This window comes from Perna viridis, chromosome 13 (assembly GCF_037379345.1).
Source record: "Perna viridis isolate PV_CMFRI_1.1 ecotype Kerala chromosome 13, ASM3737934v1, whole genome shotgun sequence".
Classification (NCBI taxonomy): Eukaryota; Metazoa; Mollusca; class Bivalvia; order Mytilida; family Mytilidae; genus Perna; species Perna viridis.
Window position 1 is genome coordinate 34,285,366 of NC_142457.1, and position 17,896 is coordinate 34,303,261.

Here is a 17,896-nt window from a genome sequence, read left to right on the forward strand (position 1 = left end):
TTGGGTTTCACACAGATAATTAACTGTTATCAATCAATAAATAAATCGATCAGTCAATCTCTTCCCACTGACACCATAAATAAAGCATTCACAAAATTTATACAAATTACAGAAATGAACAAACAAAAAACATATTAAGATTCTAACAGGTGTGGATCCAGATAGGTTAAAACAAATCTGCAGTCCTATAATGGTGTCACTTTGTCGTCAGTTTCGTCACTGTCGTCGTAGATATTTCATGTTGATGACTTGAGTATAAGTATATAGACCTTAAGGAAATTAAATCACAAATGAAAGTCCAGTATTGATTTTGGGGTTTTTAACTTGAACTGATTGTGAATGAGGGGCCAGAAACAAATCTTTTACTGTTTTGCAGATAATAGCTTGAGTAAAGATGAATGGATCTTACAAAATGTACATCAAGGTGGCATACCCCATCTCAAAAGAAAGGCTGGGATTGACTATGGGGGTTATGCTTATTTAGGAATAAATGGCCAAAAAGAGACATAGCTAATTTAGGTCAAGTTCTCTTCCTGTCTCAACTGTCTAATTGCATTAAAAATTGAAATCTGTAGCAAGCTTTGAACTTGACCCAACTCTTCATGGTTTAACCTCAGCAGTCTCCACAAGCTTAGCCCTGCTAAGCATTTCATTTGTTAAATATTTAATTAAGGCTCAGACAATTTTCTAATTGGGGGTGGAGGGGGGGCTCAAATTTTATGTTGAGTTGGATTTTTTTTGCCCACATGCAAAAATAATTTATTTTTTCAGCAACAGCCAGAGTTAAAAGTCTTATTTGAATTATAACTCACATTGTTTAGGGATGGTGGCAATATTGAATCATATTTTTTAATCGTATGACGGAGAACAAAATTTTGGCATAAATTTGGAATAAACTTATTTTTCTTTTTATAACAAACCAAGCCAGACTCCCCCAACTTTCTCATTTTGCAGTCCCCTGATTGTAACCTTATTCCTGCATGCACATCTATATATAATGCCTTACTTTCCTACGAAGTTTTATCAAAATCAGTCAAGCGGTTTAGGAGAAGTTGCCCTTCTGAGATTTTATTATTGCAGCACTTGAGTTCAATTATCTCCCCTTGGAATCTCCTGGCAGTAATTATATTACTTCATGCACATCTAAACATGTTGCAAACCTTTCTATAAAGTTTCATCAAAATCCCTTTCATTGTTAGAGAAGATGCACTTATGATTTATAAACATGAAACATACTCGATTTGGATTATCTCCCTTTGTAGTCTCCCTGACAGTAACCATATTTCTTCATGTACATCTTCATATGATGCCAGCTTCCTACAAAGTAGGGTGGTTTGATTTTATAACGAGTTAAAAATAAAAAATAATTCCAGAGTTGTAGTCATATACGACTATCCACCGGGAGGCGCTGAAAAATTTGGTTATATATCACCAGAAATTAATACACAATAACTCTCAATAATTTTTGGGTGAAGCGAGGAGCTAGTGCCTCTGAGGTTTGTAAGTAGAAAAGCTGAGGACCTCTGATTGCCCTTGCGATCAACCCTTGATTGAAATGGTACCTTATGACTCACCGATACCAATATCTCAGGCTGATAACAAAGACAATATTAAAAATTGGGGTGCATTAGTAAAAACATTTTTTGTGGTGGATTTTGATTTTTATTCTCCAAATTATTAATTTCAGCCCCCCATCCCCTCCTTCCTCCTTTCAGTAAAATATGGTCAGTGCTGCCTCAACTGGATATTGTGTGGGACTTCACTTTACATTGGCTTGTAATGTAAAGCCTCAAATAACAATCTGATAAAAAATAAAATTAAAGAGAAGCTAAAAAATATTGGTCTAAGGGAGATAATAAAAAAAAATAATTAAAAACTTGATTTGAAACAAAAAGCGCAACTCAAAATTTAGATATTTGATAAAGTGAATTCTGTCTAAATCAGACACTTTGTTGAAGATCTTTATATCAGTGTAAATGTAGATTTTGGAACCTTAGAAAACCAACAACCTATACAAGTCTTAGAGGAGCCAATTTAAATTTGAAGGATGTAGGTTTAGACAAGTTTCACAGTATGTAATTCATACAAAACAACATACATAGATAAATAAATATAGTGACTTTCCTTTGTTAGTTCAGTCTGTGCTTTTCGTCATTAGCCCAAAACCTGAGGCTAGTAAAGATTGATTCGGGTTAGTGAAAAGTCTGAGAATTTAAGTTGCATTCTTATAAAACAATTACTGCAATTGACTGTTTGGACCAACAGCTGAAAGTTTTGATGATACAGACTGTAACAGTTAGTAAATAACACAGTTTTTGTGTAAAACGTGGATTAAAATGTCAATTTTCATATCAAATAGCATAAACCCTACAAATCTGGAGAGCATAAATCACCTTCAATTTACTCTGATAAAAAAGATACTTGAACATCAGAAGTTTATCATGATGATCCCAACTGGTTATACTCCACCCAAAAAGAGGGTCAGGGTAGTTAGTAGAAAGGAAGGGTCTAGATACATTCTGGAGCACTCAAGAAGTCAGGCTGGTTTGTACAAATGACAGTCTAAATCCATTCTCCAAGATGAAGGCAAAAAATATTTGTGGTAGGTCCTCAGTTGCTGAATCCATAGATGATGATGAAATGCCATCATCTCAAACAGCCCCAAGTACATAGTACTGGAAGATGATATTTACTCAGTCAAGATGAACATGGAACAATTGAGATGAAAGCAGACTACGAGTTCTTCCGACACATACTTCTATGCCACTGGAGAGACACCAGACCTGAAAATAGAACCGAAAAAAATGTTGTACATACAAGCACAAAATATGCAACTATTTATCTCATGGATTTTATTTTCAAACCAAACCTGTCCTAACAGACAGAAAGACTGATACCCAGACCACTTTATACACTTGACTAATTAACCTGAGGTTAATAAACTACCTCCAACCTAACACGTAACAGACAGACATGAAACCACAATATACATGTAAACTTTAGGCTTGACTAATCAAACAGTTAGACTGGCACCTTGACAACGTTATACACTTGACTAATTAATCAGAGGTATATAAAAACTACATCCCAAGCAAACATGACAGACAGACAGACAGACAGACATGAAATCACTATATACACTTCAGGCTATACTAATCAGACAGTTAGACTGACACCTTGACCACTTTATACACTTGACTAAGTAACCAGAGGTATAAAAACTACCTACAAGCCTAACATACTACAGACAAGAGATCACTTTATACATTTGACTAATTTACCACATATATATAGAAAATACCCAAAAACCTAACAGACAAACAGACTGACATGACATCACTTTATACACCTGACTAATTTACCAAAGGTAGAACAAAAAACTACCTCCAAACCAATAAAGCTACAGACAGACTGACATAACATCAATATATACACCTGGCTAATTTACCAAAGGTAAAAAAAAAACTACCTCCAAATCAACATGCTACAGACAGACAGACACGAGATCACTTAATACACTTGACTAATTTACCAGAAGTATAAAAAACTAGCTCCAAACCCAATATGCTACAGACAGCCAGACAAAAGGTTACTTTACACACTTGACTAATTTACCACAGGTATATAAAATACCTAAAAACCTAACAGACTGACAGACAGACAGACAGACAGACATGAGATCTATTAATACACTTGACTAATTTACCAGAAGTATAAAATACCTACCACCAAACCTAACATGCTACAGACAGACAGACAGAGAGACAGAAAGGAGATCACTTAATACACTTGACTTATTTACCAGAAGTATAAAAAAACTACCTCCAAACCTAACATGCTACAGACAGACAGACACGAGATCACTTAATACACTTAACTAATTTACCAGAGGTATAAAAAAACTAGCTCCAAACATAACATGCTACAGACAGACAGATACAAGATCACTTTATACACTTGACTAATTTACCACAGGTATATAAAATACCTAAAATAAAAACCTAACTGACAGACAGACACAAAGACAGACTGACACTTTATACACCTGGCTAATTTACCAGAGGTATAAGAAAACTACCTCCAAATCAACATGCTACAGACAGACAGACACAAGATCACTTAATACACTTGACTAATTTACCTGAGGTATAAAAAACTAACTCAAAACCTAATATGCTACAGACAGCCAGACAAGAGATCACTTTATACACTTGACTAATTTACCACAGGTATATAAAATACCTAAAAACCTAACAGACAGACTGACATGACATCACTTTATTCACTTAACTAATTTACTAGAGGTATGAAAAACTACCTCAAAACCTATCAAGGTACAGACAGACAGACACGAGATCACTTTAAACACTTGACTAATTTACCAGAGGTATAAAAAAACTAGTTTCAAACCTAACATGCTAAAGACAGACTGACATGAAATCATTTTATACACTTGACTAATTTACCACAAGTATACAAAATATCTAAAAACCTAACAGACAGACAAGACTAACATGACATCACTACATTCACTTGACTATCAAGTAGAGGTAAACAAACACTGCCAAAACTAATGTGTGACAGACAGACAGACATGAGATCACTATATACACTTTACTAATCAACCCAAGATATAACAGCTACCTCCAAACCTAACGTGTGACAAACAGACTGAATCACTAATCTGTTCAGTATTGAAATTATTGCCATATTCAACTCCGGGGATACCAATCCATAAAAAATAAACACATTTTTCTGAAATTTGCACCAAAAATAGATCTTATTTACTGAACATTTTCACCAGAAGTTTCACTCCATAATTTGTTTTGCCTAGCTTTGCGCGACATTAAATTCAATTAATGCCCACCCCCTTAAACTCAAATCCTGGATCCGCCCCTGATTAATGACATTTTCAGAGGCATAAATCCAAGGAGGGTCAAAAATCCCTTCTAAATACAATTTTCTTACAGCAAAAGGTAATAAAATACATAGAAAACTGATTTCAACAAAAATAAGTTAAGATATTATAACAAATACCTCAAAAATCAGAAAATTAAATTTATACTGTAAAGGGAGGTAATTCTGCAGTACATGTACAGTTTATTCAAGATGACTCTTTATGATTGCATGTTTTATTGATTTTTTCATAAAATAAATAGGAAATTCATGTATTTTCTTAATTTCAGATCTGACCAAACAACATACAGACTTGTGTACTTTAAAATCCTCCACAATGTGGAATCAGAATAGAGGTTTTTTTTAGTGTGTTTCTTCCAATGTTTTTTGCTGTCATGAACTTTACTTCTTTAATAGTATTTGCAACAGATATGTGGGGCAAGGATCAAATATACATGTACAAGGGATTTTTTTTTCATTCTGTAATTTCATGGTCTTGGCTTGATTTAAATGACATCATCTGATAGTTTAACCTAAAAGACAGCCTCTGTTATTTTTAAAGTACATTTAATGTGTCTGGAACACTTTAGAAGCAAGTTTGGGTTCATTCATTTACTTTTAGCTTCTAAAAATGAGTTTTTATATATGTACACCTGTACTAAGTGAAAATGCTCTAATACTGCAGTATCATGTATTAAAACATATTTTTGTCTTAAATCAGATGGAAACCTGACAAGCTGGTGTTTTGTACTTGTGACTTGTGTACTTTAAAATCCTCCACAATGTTGAATCAGAATAGAGTTTTTTTTTAGTGTGTTTCTTCCAATGTTTTTTGCTGTCCTGAACTTTACATCTTTAATAGTATTTGCAACAGATATGTGGGGCAAGGATCAAATATACAAGGGATTTTTTTTCATTCTGTAATTTCATGTGGAAATTTTTATTTGGTCCTGTGGAACAAAGTCAAAATTAAGGACATTTGGCAGTGGTCACTTTTCATATCTATGAGGTCTCTAAAGCATAGAATGGCACTCATTAAGAAATGTTTCTATACATGTTTCCATTATGGTAAAGTTTTATTGAATTTGAAGTGGTGTAAATTTTTTTATATGTCAAAATGGGTCTGTTGAAATGCATTTCAAAATTAATTGTGTTCTGATACATGTACCTATTGGAGAGGTCACATTTTCATATGTTTTGGGGGGTTATTTCTGAGAATTAACGGAATAAAATTGAAATGTGGCTAAAAACAAAAAAAAAAATATTTTCATTTTGTCCATATCTAAATGGGTTTCTATGGAATTTTCAATGTAAATCTCTTAATTGCTTATGGCATCATGGTAAAATTGGGCAAATGAGCTAATTTGGAAAGGTCATTTGGTAAAATAACAGTTTTTGTCAGTTGTTGCAACCTCTTGTAATACATGCACAACTCTGTACTGCATTGGTATGCAATTCTGAAAACAAATTTGAGAGAGAAATGTCTTGAAAATGTAAAAAAAAGCATGATTTCCCATTCTTTTACATATATTTTGGATAAATATGCCACTTAAGCCCCTACCAAGTTGACAAAAAAACAGTTATTTTGGAGCCGGTCTTACAATAAAGAGCCTCAAAGTAGAACAAAACCTGACCTGATATGAAAAAGAAAAATCCAGTTGAGTTCACATGTACCACATAAGCATCAAAACATGCATTTTAAAATATCTGTTCACTATTTTTTTTGGCTGTAGGGATGAAATCTGAGTATAAATGGCATATTTGCCAAAACTGGCAATTTAACAGCCCTGGTCTTGGCTTGATTTAAATGACATCATCTGATAGTTTAACCTAAAAGACAGCCTCTATTATTTTTAAAGTACATTTAATGTGTCTGGAGCACTTTAGAAGCAAGTTTGGGTTCATTCATTTACTTTTAGCTTCTAAAAATGAGTTTTTATATATGTACACCTGTACTAAGTGAAAATGCTCTAATCCTGCAGTATCATGTATTAAAACACATATTTTTGTCTTAAATCAGATGGAAACCTGACTAGCTGGTGTTTTGTACTTCAGAAACATGCAAAGCAATGGAAATAAAGAAAAAACGACAGAGTAAATCTTCAAATATTTGAATTGAGGCCATTTATAGGACACTTCTTTATCCAATCTGCACAAAGTTGAAGTCACAACATACATGTACACCATAGATATAAAGTTTGCATAAATCTTTTTTTTTTTAAACAAATTTCCGTAAAACTTTGCAGTTAGACTAAAAAATTGATGAGCTTTACACAAATGAAGTATTTATTTGAGTTTCAGAACAAGCCGATCTAAAAGGTAAGGGATCACACTTAATCCCCCCCAAGACTTTTCGTTGTATACGAATATAGTGTGTTTCTTCCTAATTTTGTCATAAATGCACTACGAATTAACTGTGTTATCATACCTGTACTGGCAAACTTTATCGCTCACCTAGTCAAACTTGGTCATTTAGTTTCTAGAGCTGGACTCTTGACCTTACTGTACTATTTTCACAAGAATCATTTAATTAATAGAGTAAAAGTATCGAAAATGGTCATACGTGCGAACTTACACGATTTAATCATATTTATTTGTCCCGCAAACCACAGATACGTGAGGACAGGTCCCTATATGAGTGCCCCAGAGGCTCTGATATACAAAAAAAAATGTACATGTAGGGACCTGCCGATACATCGGTAACTAGATGTGCATTGTATTGACCCATATTGTATAGAAAAAGGGAAAAAGCCAAAAAATATGTGAAAAGTCTGTCAGAAAAAAAAGGGGATACGCACCAAGAGGGACATGTCCTCAAATACCTGTGTCATCAACACGATTAAGCAGGTCAAATTTCTCCCAAAACCCAAACTTAAGAAACTTCGAATTTAAACCCATAAATTTGTGTTTCAATCTCATTTCTTTGATAAGATGTATCATGAATCTGACAAAGAGCCCAAAAAGTGTGACTTACGGTGAGTTTTGTGAGACTATTTAAAACTGGACCAAAGCGTTTTAGTATATTTAGCTGATCCTGAGATGCCTTCTTACACAACTTTCCAATATTATGAATATCAAAATTATGCTTTAATATAATCAACTTCTATAATATTTTTTTTACAAAATAGCGGAAGTCAAATGTCTCAATTAAAGCCCGCTCTGGTTACGGGAACAACAAACATATCATGGAACCGGAGTATTCTGGTTTTTGACTTAAACTGGAGTGAACCAGCCCATTTATTGGTATAAATAAATTATCACATTATTCAATATTTCAATATTCTGTCTTCAGTGTAGACACGTTTTGAAAAAAAATGGACTTAGAACAGACACTCCTTGCCTGGAGAGTTTAGCCAATCTCCAGATGCAATAATCCCTTTAAGATTCAGTGCTGGAGATACTTTTTTTTTATTTTAACCACAATTGGTGGTGGTCAAAACAAAAACATATCTTCAGCACTGAATCCCTAAAGGGATAACAGATGCAAGAATTACAGGACAAAAATCATGTTAGGAAACTTATTCAATTTGGCAGATACATGTAAGTCATTTTTAATATTATGTTATGTTATTTGAAATACAATTTAAAGTAACAATGGTTTCCGCAATAGACAACTATTTCTCGAAATATTTGGAACTTGATTAAACCCAAGTGGGTCCAGTATTGTATTAAGATTAAACAAGTACACAGGAAAAAATTGTTCTTTTTACTTATAACTTTCATCAGGAAATAACGCATGGCACGCAATTTCAATTTTCTTTTCGAACCCCACTAAGTTAACAGTATTTGGCCAATTTGGGAAAAAGAACTGCGATCAGGTGACTTGCGTTTCCATAGAAGAGCGTCCTTAAGCTCAAAGGGTAAAAAGCACAGCAACACCGACTGCGTTGGAAAATCCCCCCCAAACAAAACAAAACAAAACAAACCAAACCGAAAAATAGTTAAGAACAAGGAGTGGCATGTATACATATGGACCATCCATTGTTTACAAAGGGACCGTTCATTGTATACACAGGGACTGTTCAATGACACACTGCCTACAAAAATGATGATACTATATAATTTTCAATCTGCCCACTGACTGTCTTAGAATTTGAACTCCCAATGCCCTGCCTTATTTCAGCATTTTACCCCCACCTCCACACACACAAACCCAGATTTCGGCTTTAAAGGAGAGATGTTTATACATGTATGTACATTGTAAATATGCATGGGTGGTACACACATTCACTACCTGTAATATTGGTAATACCATTTCACTATTAATGTAAAAGAAAACTTCTGAACGCTATTAGTGGATTCAGTGGGAGTACATGTATATTACGTCCCAGAAGTTTATCCTGGGGGTGGGGGGATATTCCAATACCATATACTTGAATGAGTTGATCGTGTTAGATTTAGTGGATATTTATTTAAATTATTATTTATTTCATTAATCCTTATACAAGTACATGGAAATAATATACTAGTAATAATTTATTCCATTAACTGTCTCTTCCTTAACTGTAACCCCCAAAAACACTCAATGGGTGTGCTTAGTTGTACTTAGACAGGCTTTTCAGGTTACACACAGGGCGTGTTTGTGCTACTGTTTTAAAGAATTACACTCAGCAATTATCGAAATATTAGTTGCTCTCACTCATGCAGAATAAGGATATGATTATTTATCAAAGAATCAGCTTTGGCCTTTGTCAAACAAACAAAAAAAAATATTATATGATTTCATGAGCGGATCCAGAGATTTCGAAAAACTGGTTCCAGAATAATAGGTACAAGGCTAAGAATTGCTGATCTGAGGTACAAAACATAATAAAAAATGTCAGTAACAACTGTCTATACAATATTATATAATTAGTCGTGAAGGACAGTATCCAATTCCAAAATGAGATATATATATAGTTGACTCGCTGATTAATCTTTATTCTTTTTTTTTATTTTTGCAAAAAAAAATTTAAAAATCTTCCAACAAAAATGGGATTTAAACTTCTGACCCCTACATTCCAAATCTGCCAGAGGTTCAAATATGTACTAATAGTGGTTTTAATAATCATCAAAACAAGTGCTGTCCCTTTGGCAGTTACTGTGCTATGAGTTTGTCCGCTGTATAAATAATGACTGGTAATTATCTTAATGCTATACAAGGATATGTTAATTAATCAGCGTACATTCAAATTGACACACTGTTCAAGTCTTGGTTGGTTGACATTTTTTGGGCGTGTAAATTTCGGGCAGACAAGGAGAGCAATTGGAACTAATTTGCCATTTCCGCTACACTAAAAAATAACCTCAGATGCAAAACGGATAATTTCTTCTTGGAAAAAAAAAATGCTGGAATTGTAGTCATACACGAAAATAATGCTACCCACCAGGTGGTGCTAACAAATTTGGCTAGATATTACAAGAAATAAAGAACAATAACTAAGTGAAGAATGTTGGTCTCAGTATCGTATTAATTTTCCCATAGACTTCTATAGTGAAGTGCATATTTTTAGGATTTTTTAAAAAATATGTAAATTGATTCAATAAAACTTTCACTTATGTAGCATTTCTAAGGACATGTGAAAAAATAATTTCCCGCAAAGAAAATAGGGTGAGTCCACGAAGATTGGACAGAAAAGTGGTCTTGAACTATAAATAGCCATTTTCCCTACTTTCACTTTCGTTTTGCACTCACCAAACCAACCTTTTCAGTGGAACATTTTTATGATATTATGTTAGATTTTCTTTTAAAAAAGTTCTTCATCTTACAGTGTGATGTTTGCTCTAGTTTTTAAGTCATTGTTCATGTCTTTTGACAAAACATTAGTTTGTAGAGAGGCAAAAAGAAAATGCACTATATTTTTATGGCATCCATGTTTTGACGCACACCCGCTCAGGGATATGCAATACGATACTGGTACCTGTTGGGGCGAAGCGAGGAGCTAGGCAAAAACAGTAATGGTAAAAAATATTTTCAGATGTCATATTAATCAAATATAATACACTATAACACCATAAATCATTTGCTTTAAATCTATAAATGGATCCTACTAGACATTAACATCAAAATTAACTTTTGGCGTCTCAAGTGGAGACAACTCTTCAACTAAATTAAAATAAATATAAGTTCCTATGAAAGGTAGCAAAGAAGGTCAAAAGTAACGAAATTGAACCCGTGAACAAAACATTATTTACAAAATACAGTAAATTATGCGTAGTAATAATATGAAATGGGGAAAAGTTAGAATATAACATTTGGAGATTTAGGAAAACAACAAATTATCTGTTGGTGCTTTGTTACTTAGCAAACATGAAAACTGTGCGTTAAAGGCTTTCAATAATAAAGTTCTAACACTTACCTTCCTAATAAATTGTCTAAACTTAGGAAAGCGTTGCAAACAAAACTATAAGTTCATGTTGCGTTATGAGTAAATATGAGTTATCTCCCTTGCTAACCATTTTAAAAGACGCTAATCTATTGTAAAGGTACTCAACAAATGACTCGAATTAAATAACAAAACTTAAAGATTACAAATGAATTCTACATTACCAAACTTCATCACTTTAAACAAAAATAAAATACTTCACAAAAAAGTTGAGGGGCAACTGCCTTTACGACCCTTTTAATTTGCTTCCGAGAATAAGTTACCCAATTGCAAACAAAATAACAAAAATATAATTGAGTTGCACGCATTGCAAAAATGCAACCGAGAAGCCTCTTTAATTAAGTCTTGCACTTAAAAAGGAAAATAAAATTTACTAACCTGAAAATATGCAAAGGTCTGTGAATGAAAATACTTTATTACAACTGGCTGGTTAAACTCCAAATCAGGAATGAAGGGTAACTACACCAAAAGGGGCATTCACAGATTTACCATAGTTGATTATGGTATATGGAAGATAATCCTCGAGGCGCAGCTGAGAGCATTTCTTTTTCATATGCAACTATCGTATAACCAATTTAGCTCATACTTTATTTGCCGAGATATCAATGAAGTTCAATCATAAACATCATCATTAGACCAATTGAAGACTAATTAGAACTCGTGGAAGAAACTGCAAACGGAACTTAGGACAAACCCTATAATTGGTATTCACATGAATGTCAACTCACCAACAATATACAAGACACCAAAAAAAAAAAAATATCTGTTATATGAAAGATGTCAGACAACGTACATGTAAGCTTCGGAAACATTCCTCTGCTTGAACCAGATAGTGACGAATCTACGAATTTTCGTTATATGATATTCCAACCCAAGACTTGTACTTTCAACAGGAAAATTGAAGGAAAAAAATCAAGTTACATATACAAATGTACTTTCAACCGACATAAACCATTTTTGACGGTAGGCCCGGTTCAGCACCACATTATAAAAAAAATTATACAAGGATTTTATAGTTACGTGATACATACACTTAATGTGCAATGCTATTAGAAACAAGTACTTTTTTTCAAACTAGAGGCTCTAGAATGCCTGAATCGCTCACCTGGTCAAAACTAGTCTTTATAACTTTCTAAAGCTGGACGCATGACCTAACCGTACTAATGTCACAAGAATCATTTAATCAACACAGAGCAACTTAGTTAACCGCCCGGTTTTCATATTACAACATAAATCTCTAATTGTCATTTGTTTTCTAGGGCAATAACTCATAAATTGAGCAACAGATCTTTATGACAATTTCAGAAGAGGTCGGTTTTACCATGCTGATCAATTTCCCCCCTAGAAAATTAGACTAAACCCTTTGGTTTTCAAGTTATTTCAACATGTCCTCATTTTTGTTAGTGGCGGCATTTATTTCGGCAGATATTGTTAAGGATATCCTAACAAAGATTCATGCAATGTTTGGTTACAATCTATCCTATGGCTTGAAGTTGTCTAAGAGAAGATTTTTAAAAAATCCATTTCAGTACCCATAACTGATTCATTTTTCAACGGATCTTGCTGAAAATTTCGGCATTCACGTACATGTAGGTAATTCCATCATGCTGAACAATTTTAATCACTGCCAGATTTTAAAATTGAAATGTAAAATTCAGGGAAAAAATCCATTTCAGGACCCATTACTCATTCATTTGTCAACGGATCTTTCTGAATATTTCGGCATAGGTCCACCCCATCATGCTGAACAAGTTATTCCCTACCAGATTTAGCTAAACAAAACTGTTTTTGCGTTTTGGCGTAATTCTACAATATGACCCCTATAGTGTATTTTTAGTAACGATGGCCATATTTTCGCAAAATCAAAAATCCCCACATACAGATTGTTAAACATGTTCTACATAATATTCATGCAGAGTTTTAGTTTAATACATCCAATAGTTAAGAGGAGAAAATTTTCAAAATTGGAAATGTGTAATTCGGAAACAAGATCTATCTCAGGACCCATAACTCATTCATTCGTCAACGAATCTTTCTAACAAAGTCGGCATAGATCAATCGTGATTAACAATGTTACCCCTATATCAGATTTTAGCTAAACACATCTGTTTTTTAGTTATTTGCATAAGTCTACAATTTGACCCCTGTGGTCAATTTTTAGTAACGGCGGCCATTTGTCTGACTTGGGGATATGGAGGAACGGAATTCCAACCTCTCACGTTGTAGGAGTAACTCAATACTTACCCCAGCAATGCTAGAAATGTCTGCCAAGCTATTTTCTGACTTGGGGATATTGAGTAACGGAATTCCAACCTCTTACGTTGTAGGAGTAACTCAATACCTACTCCAGCAATGCCAGATGTTGTCTACCAAGCTATTTTCTGACTTAGGGATATGGAGGAACGGAATTTCAACCTCTCACGTTGTAGGAGTAACTCAATACCTACTCCAGCAATGCTAGAGTTTGTCTGCCAAGCTATTTTCTGACTTGGGGATATGGAGGAAGAGAATTCGGACCTCTTACGTTGAAGGAGCAATTCAATACCTACTTCAGCAATGCTAGAGGTTGTCCGCCAAGCTATATTCTGACATGGGGATATGGAGGAACGGAATTCGGACCTCTTACATTGTAGAGGTAACTAAATACTTACTCCAGCAATGATAGATTTTGTCTGCCAAGCTATTTTTGACATTGGGATATGGAGGAACGGAGTTCGAACCTCTTACGTTGTAGGAGTAACTCAATACCAACTGCGTCGGAACTAGAATTAGTAATTATTCAGCAAAATTACCTTACGTAATGTTCTGAAATATGAGTTATTTTACTGAGGCTTATAGAATTGTCGCACTTTAATTCTTGCTGCAAAATCCTGACATTCTGTTACGCTTATTATAGTATTTGTATGCTGTTTTCTTTTATAACTGCAAGATGCTTGGCTTTAGAGGCATGGACGAACACCGTGATCTATGTACATAACCATTGCTGGAATTCTTTGGACGGGCATCTAAAATCTTTCAGGGTGGTTATAATCAACACAAGGTACAGCCAAAGCATATTACATAATGGGAAGACATGGTCAACCTAACCGTCAATACCAGCCCACATGGAAGGTAGCCGTCAATAATATTCATGAGAGGGTCGCTTTAAATTTGAATTTGAATTAAGTGATTCGTATAATAAAAATATTAATTAGGTATAAGAATAAGTAGATCTTTTTAAATATTGTCATATTTTTTTTTCAAAAGTACAATCAAGGGCGGGAACTTTTGAAAAAGGGAGTTCTGGATAGTTCCCGAAAAAAATGGAGTTCCAGGCTATTTGCTAATTTTTGCCAAATTTACAAAATTCTCCAACAACTACATGTACGCAGACTTTTTGTATCGCGCAAGAATTCTTACAAGTAGGCTTCTGGAACATGGTTATGTTGCTACAAGATTGAAGTCATCAATGCAGAAGTTTTGTGGTCGTCATCATGAACTCGTGGATCATTACGGTGTATCCATCTGCGCCATGAAAACTTATTTGTTCAACGTGTCATAGTGTTCCTTTCCTCTTTCGTCTACCCCGAACTTTTTATGAGCAACTCGGTGGGTGTTTCTAGAAAAGTTCTACCCTACCGGTCCATCTGGTCCATGCCCAAGTTTTCAGTGGAGTCCGAGTTTCCCATTTGCTTTAGTTACTTTGTGTGTATGGTTTTAGCTGCTTTATATTCTTTGTTGTGTACGTCTGTTTTCCATGTCTGGTCTTTGTACCTGGATTACATTCTTTTGATTTCCGCTATAACCTTGGTTCCCTCTTCCTGTAGGTACATTATTTCAGCCACGAATTAATTAAAAGTTTGACCCATGGCGGATTCAGAGATTTATTCCTAGAAGGGGTTTCCACATGAGAAGAAGGGGGATTCGAGGCCAATATTTGATCATTTTGTCCTTAACAAAACCCAGGATCTCCTCCTCCCTCCACTGGATCCGTCACTGATCATTACTCTTCCGCAAGGCTGTGAAATTGTCGCTTTTGTAAATTTGCAGGATCGAGGACATCTATTACTGACTGCTCATGGCAATATGTCATAACAAGCGCATCTTACAATGTTACAAATATTCCCAATAAACATACGAAAATCAAGTAAGGAAAAGAGATGAGAAGTGAAGACTAACTTGAAGTGTTAAAACACCGTTGATATCCTGACCTCTGTCCAATGAGCATTCCATTATATACTGAGCGCTTCGTGAACAAGATCTATGAAGTTGGCTGTTAACGTCTGATCAAGTGGAACTGTACAGTAGTCTTTGGGACCGACCATTTATCTTTTAGGGGCAGATGCTTTGCGTTTTTAAGCAGTTATGATTCCAATTTTGGATAAAAAAAAAACATTGTGACCAAACACACAAATAAATAAACAAACAAAAAATAAAAACTTTAAGGTGAATGCTTTTTAAAATTGCACTCTTCTAAAACTTGATCCTTCCCGCAAGATGTTTAATGGACAGGTCTCTTTAAGATTTCTCAGAGGGAACTATGATTGCCGGATATCTCGACGGAAGAAGGATCTGGATTTATAGTGTTATGAATTGTCTTGTACAATATTTTGGTGGAGTTGTTTATAATTTTGTTTAATAATCGAAGCAACAAGCATTTACGGATGCAGCCCCCCCCCCCTTTAAAAAAAAAAAAACAAAAACAAAAAAAAAACTATGGTAATCTGCTAAATATTGTATTGAATATGGCAATTTTTATCATATTCTTTAGTAAACCTGTCATAATCTGGTTTCCTTTATACTGATTTTGGCAATTATGTCCCATTCATGAAATCCTGGATCCGCCCCTGAGAAGATACAGTAAATCTAATTTACATTCAAAGTCGATCTTGGCGAAAAGTGAACATGTCTAGACAATGTCGCCCAATGGAAAGAAAAATGGAGTATTGTTGGTACAAATGAGCAGCCAGAGCAATTACTGGAAACTATAACTGCAACTAACAAATATTCTACCCTAAAGTGCATGCAATTTTTACCGTGTTATTGACAATGCGTGCATTCTCCGCTACTAGCAAAAGTTCGTTCTGCAATGCGCATGATCAAAAGATATTTGCGAGCTACATTGGGAGACAAGAGACTGTCAAACATTGCAATAATTAATGCATATTCATAGAGACATATCTGTGTGCATATCAGATGTTATTCACAATTTTGCCACCAAAAAAAAAAACAAAAAAACAAAAAAATAATAATTAAAAAATAAAAGATTTTTCTTTCCTATGATAATTCATTACATTGTGAATGATTCTTTCCCATGCTTTCTTTAGTGGTTTAATTTCATGAAAATCGATACACTCAATGTATACTAACATGAAATGTCTAAAGACAACAATAACAAAACTGACGACAGCATGATACCATTATTCCACCGCAGTCAACAATGATGAAACTGACTATAGCATGATACCATTATTCAACCGCAGACAACAATGACGAAACTAACCACAGCATGATACCATTATTCAACCGCAGACAACAATGACGAAACTAACCACAGCATGATACCATTATTCCACTGCCGACAGCAATGATGAAACTAAGACAGCATGATACCATTAATCCACTACAGACGACAATGATGAACTGACGACAAGATGATACCATAATTCAACCGCAGACGACAATGACGACACTGATGAGAGCGTAGTACCATTATTCCACCACAGACAACAATAACGAAACTGACTGTAGCATGATACCATTATTTCACTGGCTGTACTTGTGTAATTGATACAAAAGCTGGTGTCCGCGATTGTTTAATGGTGAATTAATAGGATGTTACACCATAAAAAACCAATCAATTAATAAAACAACAAATAAAGCCTTTAGATAAGAAACCAGTACAGTAAATACAAAATCCGAAAATGACAGAGTACATCGAAAAGGAAATTGTCGTAGACGACAATGACGAAACTGAAGACATCATGATCCCATTAATCGACGACAGACGACAATGATGAATTGACGAAAGCATGATACAATTATACCATCGGAGACAACAATAATGAAACTAACGACAGCATGTTGCAATTATTTCACCATTTTGCCAACCATAACGAAACTAACTATAGCATGATACCATTATTCCACTACAGAAAACAATGACGAAACTGAAGACAGCACGATACCATTATTCCACTACAGACGACAAGGATGAACTGATGACAAGCATGATACCATTACTCCACCGCAGACGACATTGACGACACTGACCATAGCTTAAACCATTATTCCACCACAGACAACAATGATGAAACTGACGACATCATACCATTATTCCCCCACTGACGGCAGCGTAATACCGTTATTCCACCTCAGACAACAGTGACGATACTGACTATAGCATATCATTATTTCACCGCAGACGACAATGACGATAGCATGATACCATTATTCCACTGCAGACGACAAGACAATGACAACAGCATGATACCATTAGTCCATCGTAGGCAACAATGACGAAACTGACGACAGCATGATACCATTATTCCACTGCAGACGACAATGACGACAGCATGATACCATTAGTCCACCGCAGTCAACAATGAAGAAACTGACGATAGCATGATACCATTATTCCACTGCAGACAACAATG